This window comes from Polistes fuscatus, unplaced genomic scaffold (assembly GCF_010416935.1).
Source record: "Polistes fuscatus isolate 324 unplaced genomic scaffold, CU_Pfus_HIC Scaffold12, whole genome shotgun sequence".
Lineage (NCBI taxonomy): Eukaryota > Metazoa > Arthropoda > Insecta > Hymenoptera > Vespidae > Polistes > Polistes fuscatus.
The window spans coordinates 3,585,445-3,605,270 of NW_025113020.1; the positions used below are offsets into that span (position 1 = coordinate 3,585,445).

At 33.7% G+C, this 19,826-nt stretch overlaps 1 protein-coding gene across 1 annotated transcript in view; it reads left to right on the forward strand.

Annotated features, from left to right (window-relative positions):
- The first annotated feature begins 2,095 nt into the window (after positions 1 to 2,095).
- LOC122513505 overlaps positions 2,096 to 19,826 on the forward strand; it is a 339,389-nt gene continuing 321,658 nt past the window's right edge. The window contains 1 exon segment of the mRNA XM_043629900.1: positions 2,096 to 2,745. The gene's annotated coding sequence lies outside the window, so the exon portion shown is untranslated.

A 19,826-nucleotide genomic window follows, 5' to 3' on the forward strand; every position in this document is an offset into this window, starting at 1 on the left:
TACATTAAATATAATTTATAATTAGATAAATTATATATAAATTATAAATAGTATTATAATATTTAATAAAATATTAAGAGATATATTAAATATATAATTTATAATTAGATAAATTATATAAAAAAAATTATAAATAGTATTACAATATTTAATATAATTGAGTGATACATTAAATATAATTTTTATAATTAAATATATTATATTATAATTATAAATAGTATTATAATATTTAATATAATTGAGTGATACATTAAATATAATTTATAATTAGATAAATTATATATAAATTATATAAATAGTATTATAATATTTTGAATATAATTGAGAGAATTTTGGGAATATCTTTGTAAAACGATCTCAACGTAAAAAAACAATGAAATTATAAGAAGAATTAATATAAACGAAAATAGGCCCGGTTTGGTAGACAAGTGGTCGCCACGAGATGAGCAACTGTTGCATCCCTCGAGTTTGACGATCCCCACCTTCCTACCTACGAGTTTACATTCTGGGTCTCACTTTCTCATCTACTCTCTCTCTCCCTCTCTCTCCCTCTCCTTCGTCGTCACACTTGCCAAACTAGAACTATCCCAATCTCCAACCCTTTAGAACGTGCCACCCACTCGTTCGTTCGTTCGTTCCACCGGTATACGAAACGTTTTATCAAACGTTAGATAAAACATTTCGAATTGAACAAAATCAGGGAAAAAGCCCCATGGACTCGTTCGACTTTTTTCCAACGAAACAAAAAATCAATTATACGAATGGAAGGTTAGGACAAGTACGAAACGGGCAATTATATTATTTTCTTATTTTCTTTTTCAATAAAACTCAAATATCTATCCAATATAATTCCACTACTAATACTTTTTTGAGGGTAGGGGTAGGGTGGGGGACTTCTGATTCGTTTTATCCATTCGCAAGATATTTCACGGATTAATATGATTCGACGAGGGACCACCCATGGGTAAAGAGTGGAATCTTTTCTATGCATTAAGTGCGGTCAAGAGGAAGAAGAAGAAGAAAAGAAATAATGGTAAAAAGGGGAAAAAGAAATAAAGGACAGGGTAGTTTAAGAAGAAGAAGAAGAAGAAGAAGAAGAGAGAAGGAGGAGTATATGTTTGTAAGAAAGAAAGAGAAGAAGAGAAGAAGAAGAAGAAGAAGAGGAACGGATGAAGGTAAAGTGGGAGGGACGATGAGGGTAGCTAGAGAGGGAATTGAGATAGAGATGGTGGGGTTGGGGAGGGAGGGGTAAGGTGAGGAGAAGGGAAAGAGGTAAGAGAGGGTAGTAGGGACGCCTAGCGTCGTGGCGCGTCACGTTGAGTGCGAGAGAGAGAGAGTGAGAGTGAGAGAGGGAGAAAGAGGAGCCGGTTGGAAAGGGTGAGGGAGGAGGGGAAGGGGGAGGGAAAGAGTGAGCCGCGCCGTGGCTCAGCTTTCGAGTCAGTCTGCGTCCGCCAGTCGTCGCGACGTCCTCGCGAAATTGTCGAATTCCTACTTTTGCAGAGAAACTAGCTGTTGACTGACCTTCCTTTTCCTATAAAACCTTTCTATTACCTTCCTACCTTTAACCCTTTTTTATCGTCCCTTTTAATCGTATATATATTTTTATATATATACGTTTTTCTTTGCTCGTCGTCATCCCCAGCCCCCTGTTCCCTCGGTGGTATATTATTAATTCGTATTTATATTACACTCGGTATATTGTTTTTATTTTGTTGGATCACCGCTTTGCTCTCTTGAGAATATTTAAAAGCATTTCGTTTCTTTTTCTTCTTTCTTCCCCCCCCCCCCCCTCTTCTTTGAAACGTATTTTAAAGGAAAATTTGTCGTAGAGAAAGTAAATTGAAAAGGGGAAAAGAGAGCAGCAAATTGGAAAGAAGTTAATCGTCGTCGTCGTGGTTTTATTTTGGATTTGAACGTTTGAAAATAAAATATTATAATAATAAGAAATAAAAAATATTTTGTCGAGTGGTTATCAATATCGTAAATATAATTGTTCGCGAATTTGTTTGTTTGTTTGTTTGTTTGTCCGAGAGAAAAGTGCTTTTTTTTTTATGATTAACAATATAATGTTGTATTGTAATAAATACACATTTGATTATTATTGAACGTATCTAATAACAGTGTGATTAATATATATATATGCACATATCTATTCGTGATAAACAAAAAAGTGAAGATTATTGAGGAATAATTTTACGTAGAGAAGACTTGATCCAAAAAAAAAAAAAAACGAAAAGAAAAGAAATATGAACAAACGGGGACTCGTTTGAATGTTTTTGAAATAACATCGATAAAATTCGTAGATCGTCGGATTCGTTCAGATTACGAACGAGACGAAAAACTTACGAATTTTTCGTAACTTTTATTCGCACGTTTTATCATATTTATGATAAATAAATAAATAAATAAATAAATTAATTAATTAATTAATTGAAAAATAAGAAAAAAAAAGACAAAACAGAACGGTGACCGTATCACGAAGAAACTTTGAAAATAATTGAAAACGAAATAAGAAATAAAGCTCGGATATAACCTGGTGCAAAGAAAAAAAAATCTCTTTTCTTGAGATTATATTTATCGTGTCATAACAGAAACAGTTCGATCGTTGCACGCCGTTCGAAGACAACGAAGACGAACACGACGACGGATGGGTACCCCGTTTTGAACTTCCATCGAAGAAGAAGAAGAAGTAGAAGTAGAAGAAGAAGAAAAAGATTCTTAACTACTTTTCTTCCTACTTTCTAAGTAAGTAAATAAATCAATTTCATAACACGTACGTAATACGAACTCATTCTCTTCTTTGGACAGTTTTTCTTTGTTTTTTTTTTTTTTTTTTTACATGTTATTACAATTTATTTAAATAACGTTTATTATTATTGGGGATTTATTATTATTAGGGAAAAATTATTAATTATTAGGGAAAAAAAATTAAAAAAAAAATAAATATAGGAAAGAAAAAAATATATATATATGGTATTAAATCAACGAATATGATATAAATAATAATAATAACCGATTATAAATAATAATAATTTAATATAAAAGTGTTATAATTTTTATTTTATTTTTTTTTATTTTTTTTTTTTATTTGCAACCATTACAAAAATAAAATAAAATATATACACCCGCGTACGAATTTTTATTATTTTTTGTTTGTTTTGTTTTACACATATTTCGTGCTTCGTTTTTCTTTCTTTCATTTTTTTTTTTTACATGTTATTACAATTTATTTAAATAACGTTGATTATTAGGGAAAAATAATTAAAAAAAAAATAAATTTAGGAAAGAAAAAAAAATATATATATATGGTATTAAATCAACGAATATGATTAAATAACCGATTATATAATAATAATTAATTATAAAAGTGTTATAATTTTTATTTTATTTTTATTTTTTATTTCCAACCATTACAAAATAAAATAATATATACACCCGCGTACGAATTTTTATTATTGTTTTTTTTTTCGTTTTACACATATTTCGTGCTTCGTTTTTCTTTCTTTCATTTTTTTTTTTTTACATGTTTTACAATTTATTTAAAGAACGTTGATTATTAGGGAAAAATAATTAAAAAAAAAATAAATATAGGAAAGAAAAAAAAATATATATATATGGTATTAAATCAACGAATATGATATAAATAATAATAATAACCGATTATAAATAATAATAATTTAATATAAAAGTGTTATAATTTTTATTTTATTTCTTTAATTTTAATTTTTTTTTATTTCCAACCATAACAAAAATAAAATAAAATATATACACCCTGTACGAATTTTTATTATTTTTTTTATTTTGTTTTACACATATTTCGTGCTTCGTTTTTCTTTCTTTCATTTTTTTTTTCTTTTTTTTCGTTTTTCGTTATTTTTTTTTTCCTACCTTTTTTTTTCCTCCCCCCCAAAATAAATAACGTTCGACGGATCCGAACGAATCCGCGTGCTAATACCTTTAATCGAGGAGATTAATTCGCACGGAATTTCGCAGCTGCCGAATCGAGTAGATTTATTATAGATTCTCGCGATTTAATTCGAACGATCTCGTTATTAATTCGCGAGAATAATATATATATATATATATATAAATACAAGGGTCGTTGAACATATTCATAATTAATCCTAGAACTTCGTCTACAGGGGGGGGGAAAGAAAAAAAAGAAATAAAAAAGAAATAAAAAAGAAAAAGAAGAAGAAGAAATTCTCTGAGATCATTATCGGTAAATAATCAACGTTAATAAGTATCATTCATTTCGCGTTTTAACGGATTGTGACCTTTGCGATGCTTGATTATATAATAAACGAGAAATCGTTATTAAATTCTTTCATCTAAATTAACGACTTTCCCCTTTTACAAATATTCGTCAGAGTCGAGAAACCGAATCTAAACTTGTTCGATTTCAATTTAAAACGCGATTGATTTATTAAACAATAACACGCGTGCACGGCGTCGCGTGCATTGTTCTTGTTCAAATTATTATCAGTTAATGTATTAATCCACGCACCTTAGAAACGAGACGGTTAATATTAATATTCTTTCCCCCCTCTCTCTCTTCTTCTTTTGCCGTGGCGTATTCCACGTTATTCCGTTTTCTAATGCAATGATAAAAAAAAGCAGAGAGTGGTGAAGATAGGAAGGATGGGGGTGGGGGATGTGAGGGTTGAGGGGTAGTTGGTTGAAGCAAAAATATACGTTAGTTCGATGATCGATCGATTAAAATGATAGTTGGGGGAGTGGGAGTGGGAGTGGGGTTGGGTATGGGGATGGGGACGGGGGTAGGGGTAGGGGAGGGTTAGTGTTGAACGTAAATGCAGCATTAATGTTTCGCGGGATGTTAATGCGCTACCCCCCACGGATATTATTTATTCAGCGAGCGTGCATTAACGAACCTACGCCCGTAAATTACCAACCGAGCGAGCGTGCGATGTGCGACTGACTTATCTGCATCGATGACAACTCGACCGCACACAGCGACCCATACGAGCGTTTACGTTGCACCCAGTGACTATGGTACCACTACAAACCACCATTAACAACCACCATCACCGATATCACCCAAGTGCGAGTCGTGAAATGCATGCGCGCATTAATAAAACATTGCGACGGAATTGAAAATCGTCCCGTGAAAAATTGCGGATTGACGGCCGATTTGCGGGAGCCCCTTTCTCTTTCTCGCGAGCACCCAGTAGACGAGGAAGACAATATGGATACGAAAAATGACACGAAAAGTATGTAAAACTAAACCCATCCCCCACCTCTCGAATAAAAGGGATACGAAATAATTAATGAATGTAAGATATTTGTTGTTGTTATACGTGAAAGATGCAAATTAGTGAATAGTTTTGGTAGAAATAGTTTCGTTATTATCTCGATAGTTCTAGCCGTCAATTAAATATTAAATATTAAATATTTAATCAATGAGAAAATGACATATGTACGATATTCGGTGGTGGGGGTGGTGGTGGTGGTGATTGGTGGTCTAAAGGTAAATGTTCTGCTCCCCTTTTTCGGGTTGGTCCCGTCCCACCTCTCGTCTCGTCTCATCGTCGTCTTCTCTCATTTCGTCTAATTTCGTTGATGGTGTAAGTAAATCTGTGAAGAGTACTGTGGATAGACCAGACGAAGGTGGAGTAGAGGAGGATTAATTCGGCGATTATATTCACTGTAAATCAACTCAGGCGCTACCTCCTCGGCAAATTTCACAATTTAATCTTAGGCGACACTCCTGCGATACGTCGGCGTCGTTTCTCGTCGTCCCGACGCACTAGACGCTACCAACGACAACTACGACAACGACAACGATGCTGAACGTTAAGTCTCTTTAAGCACGCACGTAACATTTTCTCACGAAATCTGCTACGGCCAGGCCAAAAGTTAACGTTCAACTCGGAGAATGCACGGGTATATATCCTAGTTTTCGAGTAAATTAGCAAGAGAAAGAGACACAAAGAGTGGGAGAGATTATATGTGTGTGTATAAGTGTGAGAGAGAGAGAGAGAGAAAGTAAAAGAGAAAAGGAGAAAGAGATATAAACCCGACAAAGACAGTTCTTAGTTTGTACAGACCTTCGTGTGAACTATACGCTTTTCAAAGTTTCAAGATTTATATTCGTGCCACACGTAGTAACCGCACCTATGGAGTTTCAAGAGTACTCTGACAATGTTGATTGAAAAAAATGGCCTAACCTACAACCTACTTTCTTTCTCGTTTCATCCTCTTTTCACAATTTTCTCAACTAATTTCAAGTTAAACATTCCTAATTTTTAACCTTTTGAGTGCTATGAATATGATTTATGCAATCCGCGTGGACTAAGAGCGCATATATGCGCTTATTAATTTTTGTCGACTTTCATTGGTTTTTAAGATTCTTTTCTTTTCTTTACTTTTTTCTTTTTATTTTATCAAAATAAAAGTTTGCATTTAACGTACATACCTCATTTTTAACCTGTTCATTGTTATGGACGCATATATGCGCTTATCGATTTTCTTTCGATTTTCCTTGGTTTTTAGGATTCCATGTTAAACTTTCCTAACTTTTATCCCCTTTGAGTGCTATGAACGCATATATGTAATCCGCGTTAACTAAGAGCGCATATATGCGCTTATTAATTTTTGTCGATTTTTATTGGTTTTTAAGATTCTTTTCTTTTCTTTACTTTTTTCCTTTTATTTTATCAAAATAAAAGTTTGCATTTAACGTACATTCCTCATTTTTAACCTTTTCATTGTTATGGACGCATATATGCGCTTATCGATTTTCTTTCGATCTTCCTTGGTTTTTAGGATTCCCTGTTAAACATTCCTAACTTTTATCCCCTTTGAGTGCTATGAACGCATATATGTAATCCGCGTTAACAAAGAGCGCATATATGCGCTTATTAATTTTTGTCAATTTTTATTGGTTTTTAAGATTCTTTTGTTTTCTTTTCTTTATTGCTCTTATTTTATAAAAATAAAAGTTTGCATTGGCAAACGTACATTCCTCATTTTTAACCTTTTCATTGCTACGGACGCATATATACGCTTATCAATTGTTTGTCGATCTACTTTGGTTTTTAGATTCTTTTCTTTTTTATTTCTTCCTTTAATTTCTCAAAATAGTTTGCATTGGCAGAAAAATCATGATCTACATTCGAAATTTTTAATCCTTTGAATTCTACGGACGCATATATGCGTTCAACGGTAGCAATTCATGTAGACTATGGGCGCATATATGCGCTCATCGATTTTTTTTCGATCTTCCTTGGTTTTCATGATTCTTTTCTTTTTTATTCCTGCTTTTATTCGATCAAAATAATTTGCATTGGCAGAAAAATCATGATGTACATTAGAAATGTTTAATCCTTTGAATTCTACGGACGCATATATGCGTTCAACGGTAGCAATTCGTGTAGACTATGGGCGCATATATGCGCTCATCGATTTTTTTTCGATCTTCCTTGGTTTTCATGATTCTTTTCTTTTTTATTTCCGCTTTTATTCGATCAAAATAATTTGCATTGGCAGAAAAATCATGATGTACATTCGAAATTTTTAATCCTTTGAATTCTACGGACGCATATATGCGTTCAACGGTAGCAATTCGTGTAGACTATGGGCGCATATATGCGCTCATCGATTTTTTTTCGATCTTCCTTGGTTTTCATGATTCTTTTCTTTTTTATTTCCGCTTTTATTCGATCAAAATAGTTTGCATTGGCAGAAAAATCATTAAGTTTCTTAGCGATTGCAGTCGTTAGGCGCGATTCGCGTTCAAAGGGTTGAAACATTACTTATAGCAAATTAGTTTCTACGAGAGGAGAAATATTTCGATTTAACCAAATCAAGGATCTTTCGTAGGAAAGGGTGAAAGGAAGGAAAGAAGAGAGAAAAAGAAAAAAAAAAAAAAAAGAAAAGAAAAGAAACAAGATTTCAGTGACTTTTTTTATGATCGTACGAAACGTATAGAGAAGGATAGAGAAAGAAGATGAAATCTTTTCTCGTCGTAGCATTCGAGATACGATTCTTCCTTCCCGCGAGTGGTTGGGGGCGAGGGGTGAAAGGGGTGATGATAGGGGGGTTGGGGTTGGGGTGTAGGTGGGGGAAATACGGCTCGCTTTACTTCTGACGAGCGTATATTTTCCAATATCTTCTGAATGGAACATCCAATCGAAGTGCACCTTTTAACTGCATGAAACATTGGAGGCAACTCCTTCCGTATTCGCCTTTTAGCAAGGTTGAAAGAGCTACGGGACTTTTGTACGCTACAATGTTTCCGCGTTTCTTCAAAAAAAAAAAGAAAAAAAGAAAAAAGAAAAAAAAAAGAAAGAAAAATGAAAAGAAAAAGAAAAAAAATGCACATTTATTTCTATCGTAACGCGTATTGGTCGGTAGCGTAACGCGTAGTGGGGGAGAAGGGGTCAGGGGAAGGGGAGGGAGTAGTAGAAATAAATTCGATGCGATTACACAGATATCGAACCGATCATACACGCGAGCCAACGTTCATTTTTACGCTTTTACTTTCGAAAACGTCGAATAGAAATTTTATGTAAATACATACACACACACGCATACATACATAAGTACGCGTACGCGCGCACAGAAACAAAGAAGTAGGGAAGTACGCAAAACAGCATTTACGTAGATAAAGAATTTTCGGGTGATTTTAGAATAGGTAAAGTTAATACCATCTGAGATAGGAAAGTGTGTTTAGGTATGGTATTCTCCATTTGTTCTAATTTTTGTTAAAAATTTCTTGGTATTATACGGCAGTACATTCCGCAGTCTCTTTTGTGAGCTCGGACCCGATAATGAAACAAAAACATTGATAACCATACGCGGATATATTACCACAGTGAATATTATTCCGAATTTACGTCGTCCGCACAGGCGGAAGCATTGTATTAGATTAATCGCTTATTAAATCACGATAAATATTTCACGAATATCCTGTTGAAGAGAGCCCGCTTCGGCCACATTTGCAAGCTGCATTCTTGGTTAATGGCCATTGTGAAGGTGCATTGCTGCTGCTGCTGCTGCTGCTGGTTCATACAGCAGCATCCGCTCGCGTCAACGTAAATATTTTCGTTACGATTTTCTCTCTCTCTCACTCTCTCTTTCCCCCCCCTCTCTCTCTTTTCATCTTTCTTTTTTCGAAGCGAGAATTATTTTTTTTTTTTTTCCAAATACGAAAATATTCGAGCAACGTTTAATTTTATCATCCTCCTATAAAAATATGATCGTTCGATTTTTTATTTAATAGATTTTGTGTAAAAATGTAAAATTGATTTGATATTTATGTTAGGTAGAATACAATCAATTAGTTTTCGAAAATACGATAGTCGGTCGTTCAACGAAACATTAATAATCTCATAATCCAGTTGCATTACGAATGTGAATTGATTTTAAATTTGGCGCGGAAAAAGAATGAAACGTTCGGGGAGGAGTGGTGGTGGGGGGAAAAACAAAAGAAAAAACGAAAAACAAGGGAACACGGATATAGTAACTTTAGCGTGGGGTAGATATCAGGTAGGTAACAGAGACACTAAATGATGTTCTCTGTTCTGTTACTCGGCGAGACTGCAAAAAGCGATACGTTTGAATCGAAATGATCCATTGTACCGGTTCTATACGAGAGTTACCACCTAGAGCACGGCGTGGTTTTGATTTAAATGCCTTTGGTGGTTGACTTGGTACTCCGTAATTTCACTATACCGAATACCGAATACCAATACCAGACCGAAGTTACGAAATTTTTCGAGCCCCCTGTTACTATTTAAATCCCTTATACGTGTTCTATCACTTTCGTATCACAAAGAGATATAAGGTACCCCATGACAATTTTATTTAAGGATCGTGTGTCACCAGAGTTTTGAATTAAATCGAATATACATTTGCAAACATTTATTTGTCCGGTTATATTGGCCATAAAAAAAAAAAACAAAATAAAAATTACGGAAACTTTATTTCTCGGCCAATCGTATCACAGATCGCGGATCGCAACATTCGCCAGCTAACCTAGCAAAGAAAAAGATACAAAAGTTCGCCATAATTTGTTGATACTAGTGCCGGATATATCCGGCACCCATTTAACGATCTAAAAGTGTATTTTATTCTTTTTCACATGCGAGAGCCGGATATATCCGGCATCTATCTAATAACTCATATCCGGTATTCATTTGATTATCCGTTTGTACGAGTGCTGTTCGTTCGGTTAAAGTAAAACGTATGTTTGATTATCAACGTTATTGCATTCTCTTTTCTTTTTTTTTTTTTCTCTCTTTCTTTGTTTTTTTTCCTCGATAAATCATAAGTAAAAAATACCGTCAGTTTATTCTCTACCCTTTCCTCGTTTCTTCTCGTATTCCGAGGAAATATAATGCGTCGGTGGATACGTAAATCGTTGCCGACACGTGGTATATATTTACAGGAAAACGTATACGAAAAAGTCGCAGAACGCATGCGACTCGTGGGACGAAAGAAAGCATTAAAAAGGGCTTGGGGGGAAACGGGATTGTAACCTCTCCCCTCTCCCCCCAACCATTCTAACTCGCACTCTTTTTACTACGGTTTCTGAAAAAAAAAGAATGAAAAAGAAAAAGAAGGGAAAAGTAGACAGAAAAAAAGAGGATAAAAAAAGGTAAGGAAAAAAAAGAAGATAAAGGGTGGCGAATAAAAATAGAGAATAGTAAGAGGGAGCGAAAGAAAAAAAAAAGGAAATCATCGGTGTGTTGGCCGATTTGTTGGTAAAGAGGTTGGGCGGGCCCGATCACTGTTCGGGGTGACAGTTTACCACCGGCTGGAGATTCCCCCAATTTTACGGTAGCAATTTAACACATTACACACATTATCGGGGTCCTAAACCCAACGGGTTGCGGAAAGTTGCGATAAACATATGTGGAAATTCACGTGCGGTTCACGCCGCCTGCGGACGTGAAACTGAGAGAAGCAACGTGTGTAATACACGTATATGTTATATGTGTCGTGTGCGTGTGTGTGTGAGAACGAGAGAAAGGAGGGTTGGGTGAGGGGAGAGCTGGGGGGAGACAGAATACCTCTAGCATAGGTTCATCGTTATACATGAACGGGAGAGAGCGTCGAAAACCCAGAGGAGTTTCAACCTACGGGAAAAATAGGACTCCAGAGTCCTCTTAGCGTGTCCAACTTACGAGCCCTGTTACCGATACATTTCGCATAACGATGGTACCACGTTAGAAAATCTTTCGATCCCGTTCCCCCCCTCACCTTTTTATCCCCCTTCTACCCCCCCCAGACTCGTCCGGCTTCTGTCCCCCTCACTCCTTTACAAGATCTCATCGCACCCCTTTTTTCTCTACATATTTTTAATCATTCGTTATCATATTATAGGTCCTATAATTTATTTCTATTTTTTTTTCTTTGGAACATCCTTTACTTTTTACACGTTGAAGTTCTTTTCCTATTTTATTTTTTTTTTCATTTTAATATTTTTTCGATTGACAATTATTTTACGTTGACAGTATACTCGTGTCTCAAATCACGTCTCAATGGTTTAACAATAAGTTACGGTTAATAATACAGGTGTACCGAAATAATTTGACGTTTATTAATTTTTTATTTACAAAGGGAGTGGGGGGGGCCAGAGTCCAGTCGACGGGATACCATTTTTCGTTATTGCGGTAAATTTTATACGGTTATATGTTTGAGATGAGGATCTCACAAATTGTTCAAGTAGTAAGATCCAATATTAAACCTTTTACAAGAAGAGAAACGAAAAGGTAAAAAGTTTCACGTTCGTTACTGTATATAATAGTTCGGTTCTTTATTTTTCTTTTTATTTTTTAGTTAGGTGAAAAATTTTCAACCATATGCAACGAGGGTTGAAAAGTTTTGAGCCAAACGCACGAAAAAACGGGAGGGGGGGGACGGGGCACGAAAGTTGTTGGTTTAACGCACGAAGATGGGTTGAAAAGTGTTGAGCTTTCAAATTTGTCCACATTACGTTAGACTCGAAAAATTTGTCAACCCTTCTGGTCGAGTTATCAGACTCTCGATGATTTTTCAACCCAACAATTAATTTTTTTATCTGAAACCATTAAAAATTGGGTCTTACAACTTGCACAGCGTATAATCCTGTGATGCTAGAATTGTTTATAATTAAGAATAAAATAAAAAGAAAAAAAACAAAATTAAGTTTCTCGTCGACCTTGATTTTCCTCGCGTGTTAAATTCATTAAGTTAATGAATTAGTATTCAATTTTTTGCTACGTGATTTGGGAATGTTATTAAAACGAAACGTGATGTTGTTGATACATTCAGTTCCCGTTTATCAGTTATTATTATTATTATTATTATTTGTCCAACGTTTCTTCGGATAGAAGATGAAGAAAAAAAAATGAGAAAGTAAGTATTAAAAGAAGATAAAGAAAGATCATATTTAATCGTTAAGAAAAAATTGTATAAATCGGATCGTAAGTCGGAGTTATCAGACTCTCAAGGATTTTTCAACCCAACAATTATTTTTTCATCTGAAACCATTAAAAATTGGGTCTTACAACTTGCACAGCGTATAATCCTGTGATGCTAGAATTGTTTATAATTAAGAATAAAATAAAAAGAAAAAAAAACAAAATTAAGTTTCTCGTCGACCTTGATTTTCCTCGCGTGTTAAATTCAATAAGTTAATGAATTAGTATTCAATTTTCTGCTACGTGATTTGGGAATGTTATTAAAACGAAACGTGATGTCGTTGATACATCCAGTTCCCGTCTATCAGTCATTATTATTATTATTATTATTTGTCCAACGTTTCTTCGGATAGAAGATGAAGAAAAAAAAAATGAGAAAGTAAGTATTAAAAGAAGATAAAGAAAGATCATATTTAATCGTTAAGGGGTTATACGTAGTTGCGAGGCTCGAAAAAGACGTATTTTCATGAATTTTTTCTAGAAACAGTTTTTATTTCTCAAAAAAAATTGTTGGTAATTCAAACAGAATGAACTTTTGAGAATACAATAGCTCGTCGATTCTGTAAAAATATTAATCTGCACTGCTCCTGTAGATGATTTCCTGAACGTCCTCTAAAAAAAGACGTTTGGCGGTGATCTCCATTTTGGCGGTTTGGATTATCCGAAATTAAAAAATATGGTGGATTCTTTTAAAGGATAGATTAATGCAGGTATTAAAACCAAGGAATAATAAAAATTTTGATTTTTGACAAAATGGCGTCTATTTGAGAAAAAGTTGTTGTTTTTGACTAAAATTTTCGCTCTAAATTGTTACAAAAAAATAGTAATAAATTTTTTTAAAAATTATTCCTTATACTTAATACCTGAGGAATATATCTAAGAGGATTGTGTAAAAATTTGAAACCGATCGGTTAAGCCGTTTTTGCAAAATCGAGATCACCGACTTTGAAAATACCGTTTTGAGAAAAACGCGTTTAAAGTTTCAAAGAGACGTTTACACATAGTTAAAAATTTTTGTTTGCAGCTTACACGAAGTGAAGAATATTTGTCGGATCGATTTGAAATTTTCAGAGAATATACTTAAATATATGTACATTCCGAAAATGCAAAAAAAAAAAATCGATTTTTTGAAAATCCTAACTGCGTATAACCCCTTAAGAAAAAATTGTATAAATCTGATCGTAAATATCGAATACGAAAAATTCTTACCGGAATCGTAGTACTTATAAGCATCGATTGTACATCCAGTTAATTAAAATAGTACGCGTACTCTGGGTGAGGTTGAGTTTAATTGGAGGTCGAAGGAATATTGATTCCAAATAATAAATTTGCCGTTGTGGAACGCGAAACGCTCCGCGACTAACTTGTTATACGAAAAATGGGAAAGAGAGAGAAAAAGCTTCGGGATTTTACCGGTGTTGTAACGAACTATTGGGAATTATTAGGGTGATTTAATAATGGATCCGTCGAAATTCTACCGGTACGTGAAAATCACTGAATTATAAAATTATCGACTGCCAGGTATACGGGGGGGGGGAGGGTTTGGAGGAGAACGAGGAGCACGAAGAAGAGGAGGAGGAGGTGGAGGAGGAGTAGGAGGAGGTTGTAGTATACTACTCTCCTTTAGTACGATGAAACGATGTGCGTCCCGCTATGAAAGAGAAATTATTGCCAAACAAAACCAGGGAAAGAGAGAGAGAAAGATGAGAATGATGTATTCCTGTAAACTACATTTTAATCGACGTATACACCTATAACACGTATACACACACACACAGGTACGTAGGTACGTAGGTACGAATACGTGCACACTAAAAGTGGCTAAATATCAACCGAAAAGTACGGTTTTATACAGTTAATCTAAACTAGAATTCTAATTTTGTATAATGTATAGTCAACAAACTCAATTTTGCAAATCCAATTATTATAACCCAGATTTTACGTAATAAACTGAATATCGAGATTTATATCAGGCATTTTTATTTCTTTCACTCGTCATTGGGAATATTTGTTTGATATCAACGATTTACTTTAATAATTTATTACTACATATGTATATATATATATATATAATTTTTGTTGTGTTTGTTTGTTAATGCATGAAGAAAATCGTTGAAAAAATGTGTCGAGGTGGAAACGTAATTCGTTGATATGATTTGCGAAGTGATATAAATATGAATAATATAAACGATATGTTTTTTCGATATTATTGTTTGATATCATTACGAAGGAGGGATGGTGGTGGAAGGTTTGGGGGAGGGGAGCTGGTGAGAGAGAAAAAATAAAATTTACGAATATATCAAAATGAACGAGACGACGAGTTCCACTTCTATTATTTTATTCGACGAGTAATTCATGAAAACGAGAATAATACAAAACCGTACGTGAAACCGACGTGGCAATAAATTTTTCTTCTTCCTACGCTTTTACAACGTTACTAAAACATTCGACGTTCTTTCGAATCGCAGTTGGGGTGTTACGTACCTGGGTTATCTTTTTTTATTTTATTTTATTTTATTTTATTTTTTTTCTTTTTTTTCTTTTCTTTTCCTTCCGAAAATATTTATCAACGTCTCGTAATTTTATTGACAATTTCTAATAACCGACAAAATGAATTATTATTATTATTATTATTATTATTAGACGAAATTTATCATTCGATCGGATCGAATATTATTTGTGAACAATTGAGACATCGAGTGAACAAAGAATTGATCAATTTTACAAGCTGTGATTTTTAGAATAAACGTTTTAATTAATTGGATGAAATTTGTTGTAGATTAATTGGGAAAATTACGTTTCTTACTTTGTAGGTTCGAAGATAAATTTTTTGAATGGGATGTGAATTTAAAAAATCATAATTGACCAACCCCAAGCAGTTGTAAATTTTTGATCAATATTAAAAGTTGATCCTAACTTTCTTCGTAAATTCAACACAAGAAACAGATTTTGAAATGCATTAATATTTAAAGTTATTATTCTAGTTTAATATTATAATTATCTTAACGTTATTACTAAATATTGAATATTTGAAAAAAGAAAAAAAACAAATTAAAAAAATCAGATATAATCCGTTCCGAATTTTCAACTTGTTCAATTATTAATCCATTTAATTAAGTGAAACTGTTGAAAGGACACCTCGTATATCGATCAGTGTTGTTATCCAAGTAAATTTTACATATTACAATAATAACGATGTAAAATAACGAAATGTTGACGATGTTTTTTTGTCTCCGAGAAACGAAGTAAATTTTCTATATTTCTTTCGGTTGTTTTGTTTTCCCTTAACAGTATCAAGCAACACCGTATAGAAAGATATTCACAGGGATCAACCAACACGGTAGGATTTAACGTCACGATCGTAGAAAGCACAAGCACACTGGGTGTAAGTTAAAGCTGCCCTGGAATTAAGGTGGGTGTGCCACGGGGAGTAACTTCAATGGTGAAAAAGGGTGAGATAGAAGAAGGAAGGGTTGGTTGGTAGTGTAGAAAGGTGGGGGGTGGGGCTGGGGGTGGGCAAGCTTTCACCCGATTTTACGCAATGCATTTTAATCGTGAGTTTAACGTTACGGGACTCTTGGACGCGGAGTAGGGTCGTTTCGGGAATCGACTTTCATGCTGTCGTTCCGCACCCCCACAAGAGAAACAGAGAGAGAGAGAGATAGATAGATAGGGATAGATAAAGATACACAGAAAAGGAAATAAAAGAGAAAAAAGTTCATTCGACTGGCAATGTGTTCGAGAAAAAGCTCGGGTGAGTTGAATTTTTGCCCTTTCGATTCAGGGTCAGGTTGTTGTTGTGGTGGTGGTGCTCTGATACCCCTTTTTTCTCATCTCTTTTCGTTCCTTGCCCTAGTCGGACCTTCGAAACACGTTCAACTTTATGCTAATTACTATCGAACGGCAAATCTTTTTCGCTTCGATACTCTCCAAGTAAATTCAGCTTCGAGAATGCGATTATCGACGGGTCGTCGTTGTTGTTGTTGTTGTTGTTTTTTTTTTTCTTTCTTCTTCTTTCTTTAATTTTCTTTTCATTTCTTTTTTCTTCCTCCCTCTATCCACCTCGAGGTTCAACCACCACCCTTCGCACCAACCCCCCTCCTATTCTCGTTTTCGAGAACTCTTTTCGTGATTTCTTTCGTTTTTTGTTTTTTATTCTTTTTCTTTTTTATACGCGAGTTAGTTGAATTCAGGACGAGTTTTGTTTCATTTCTCACAAAACGTTGACTGGCAAACTTTCAATTCGTACGATTACGAAGAGTTAGATGTATATATATATAACTGCGATTATTTTCAGATATTTCTTGGATAGTTACGAGAAACAATCATACTACGGAGGATTAAATAAACAACGAGAAACGTGTTGAATTAATCGGTCGTACGATTTTTCTTTGCCAATTTAAAAAAGGATTTCTGAAAGAGAGAGAGAGAGAGAGAGAGAGAGAGTTTTAAAGTGATTCGATACAAAAACAAAAAAATATAAAAATATAATATTTTTCATTTAATTATCTAATATTAATTTAATTTAATTATCTAATATTATATATATTTAATTATCTAATTGTAAAAGAAAAGAATAAAAAAATGGTGTGTGTTCTTATATACGCACGTAAGAAGTTATACTTTTTTGGCGTACCGAAACGAACATAACCTCTATAACCTCAAAAATAACTTCAGAAAAAAAACAATAACATTCGCATTGCACGATACGTTTCCAGTCTTTTATGTCATACTTTCGATATTTTTATAATTAATTACAGATCAACTATCACAATGATTACACGTTATTATTATTATAATTATTATTATTAATTATTAATTATTTTATTATTTATTATTATTATATAATATTATATTTATATACACGCATATATACATATTTATTATTAATTTATATTATTAATTATTATTAATTTTCCTTTTTACTTTTTTTATTTTTTATTTTTTAATTAATGTTATTATTATTATTATTATTATTTTTACATAGAATAAAGTTGATAAAGAAACCTGTGCCCCCTCCTTGCTTAATGATCGATAATATTCATTAATGTAAGCCGAGATTATTTTTCTTTTATTATTATATTTTTATTTATTTATTTATTTAATTTTATAAATAAATAAATATATATATAAGAAAGAATAAAAAAATATATCAAAATATAAATATCAGTCGACGCTAAATATAAAAGAGATATATCGAATTACTTCACGCGTCAACGGTCATGGCACGGTGACAGCATTAGTTCCCGCTCGATCATTTAAGTCAAGCAGCGCTGAGTACGATGAGTACTTGGATGGGTGACTCGCTTGAGAAAAAAAAAGAGAAAGGAAAAGAAGAAGAAGAGAAAACTTTTTCATGCCGTAAATTTGAAATCGCTTTGCCCGCGAATCGTAAAATACCGCGACAGACTTCGTGGTGTCGATTTTTCGTGTCGCTCGTAAAAATTCACACACTCTCGTCACTTTTTCCCAAACGTGCCCGAAAGAAGTGTAACTTAGAAAAAAAAAACGTAGGATAGTTTATTTTTTCGAGTGTTTCAACATCCGTTTTCGTTTCCGCACCTCTTACCTTTCCCTTTCCCCCTCCCTCCCTTCCTTCCTCCCTATACTTTCGTGAGATCTCACATCTCGCGAACTCATAATTAAAGTCTCCCGACACGGAGTATTTTCTATTAACATTCCTAGCTAACTCAGCATACTCAAAATGACCGAAAGCCATTGCGGTATGTTGCACGTGCTGGCATGGCACACTTCTAAGCAACGGGAATGTCACGAGTAGGATCTATCTCAGCTCCCCTTTCCCCCTTACCCCGTTTCTCTTTCTCTTTTACTTCTCTTATCGTCCACTACATTCTCAAATGGAATACCTAATCTACTTTAGTGATTCATTCACTCTCTTTCTCTCTTTCTTTCTTTCATTCTATCTTTCTCGTATTCTCAAAGTTTTTGTCTTCGAGTATTCGTTTTATAAATCTAAATTGCGAATAACAATTAACTTATTCCTTACTATCTTTCTCATTTTATTTTTTCAGTTAATAATTTGATGTTTTTATTATGTGCGTTTTTATTATGTTGGAATTTGAATCGAGTAAGAAGAATTTGTTCTAGGATATTTATTCAATATTCGTATCGTAAAGTGGTGTCACGAATTGGAATAATTATTAAAACCCGGTGTTACTTAATAATATTTAATAATTTATTAATTAATAATTGAATAATTGAATAATTGGTAAAAATAAAAATGGTACGTTGTTGCAATGTTTTTCTCATGTCAGAATTGGCGTCAAATTTGTGCGAAAATTGTGCAACTGCGAGCAACGTATCGCATTTGTCTTCGATAACATTGATTGTTTGTTTTGGGGGAAAAAAAAGGTTGGGCTTTTCGCGTTACAATGGTCGATGGTTGTATTTGAGATACGCGGGTCATTTAGTTTCGAGGTTGTTTTTAATAATCGTCATTTGTTAATTGCAATGCAACCGAAGTGAAGATTGTCTGCTGTTGAATTATAATTATTAACATATCAAAATTATAATTATAATTATTAAATAAAAAAAAAATTATAATTATTAACATATCAAAAAATGATATTGTTTTACTTTTGGAATATCAAAGAAATGTTAATTATTAATAAGAATAACATTTGATTAGATAAAAGAACTTGGGTTGTAAGTAAAGGGGGTTGGAAAAACTATGTATGCATGGTCACGAATAGAATTCGGAATATTCATAATAAAGGAAACTTGGTAGTTCGTGATAACATTTTTCAGCGGGGCTCAACAATTTCAAGTATTTAAGATCTATTTTAAACCAAAGTAATGAAATAAGGGAATAGCGTAAAAAAATAATTAATCCCTCGTTTTACACGTTGACGGTGTTGATTGTTCGGAATCACGATAAACGAAAAATTGTTATCATCGATATTAGATTTTGATTTAACTAAAATGATAGAAATATTAAGGTTGTTTAATTCTTTTCAAAAAATTATAACCTAAACGTATATATATATATATAGAATTACGCGTAATTTAATTAAGAAAATATCGAGAACAATTGAATCACGTGTCCGACTCGTGCCGTTTACCTTTTGTTCATACGAAGTATCACGAGTCAGGCTCGTGTTAATTGTTTTTCGGCCAAATTTTTTACCACGAGTCTCACTCGTGTTGATCACGTTTTATCCGAACGAAGTACCACGAGTCAGACTCGTGCCTAAATTTCTTACCACGAGTCTCACTCGTGTTGATCACGTTTTATCCGAACGAAGTACCACGAGTCAGACTCGTGCCTAAATTTCTTACCACGAGTCTCACTCGTGTTGATCACGTTTTATCCGAACGAAGTACCACGAGTCAGACTCGTGCCTAAATTCTTACCACGAGTCTCACTCGTTGTTGAAG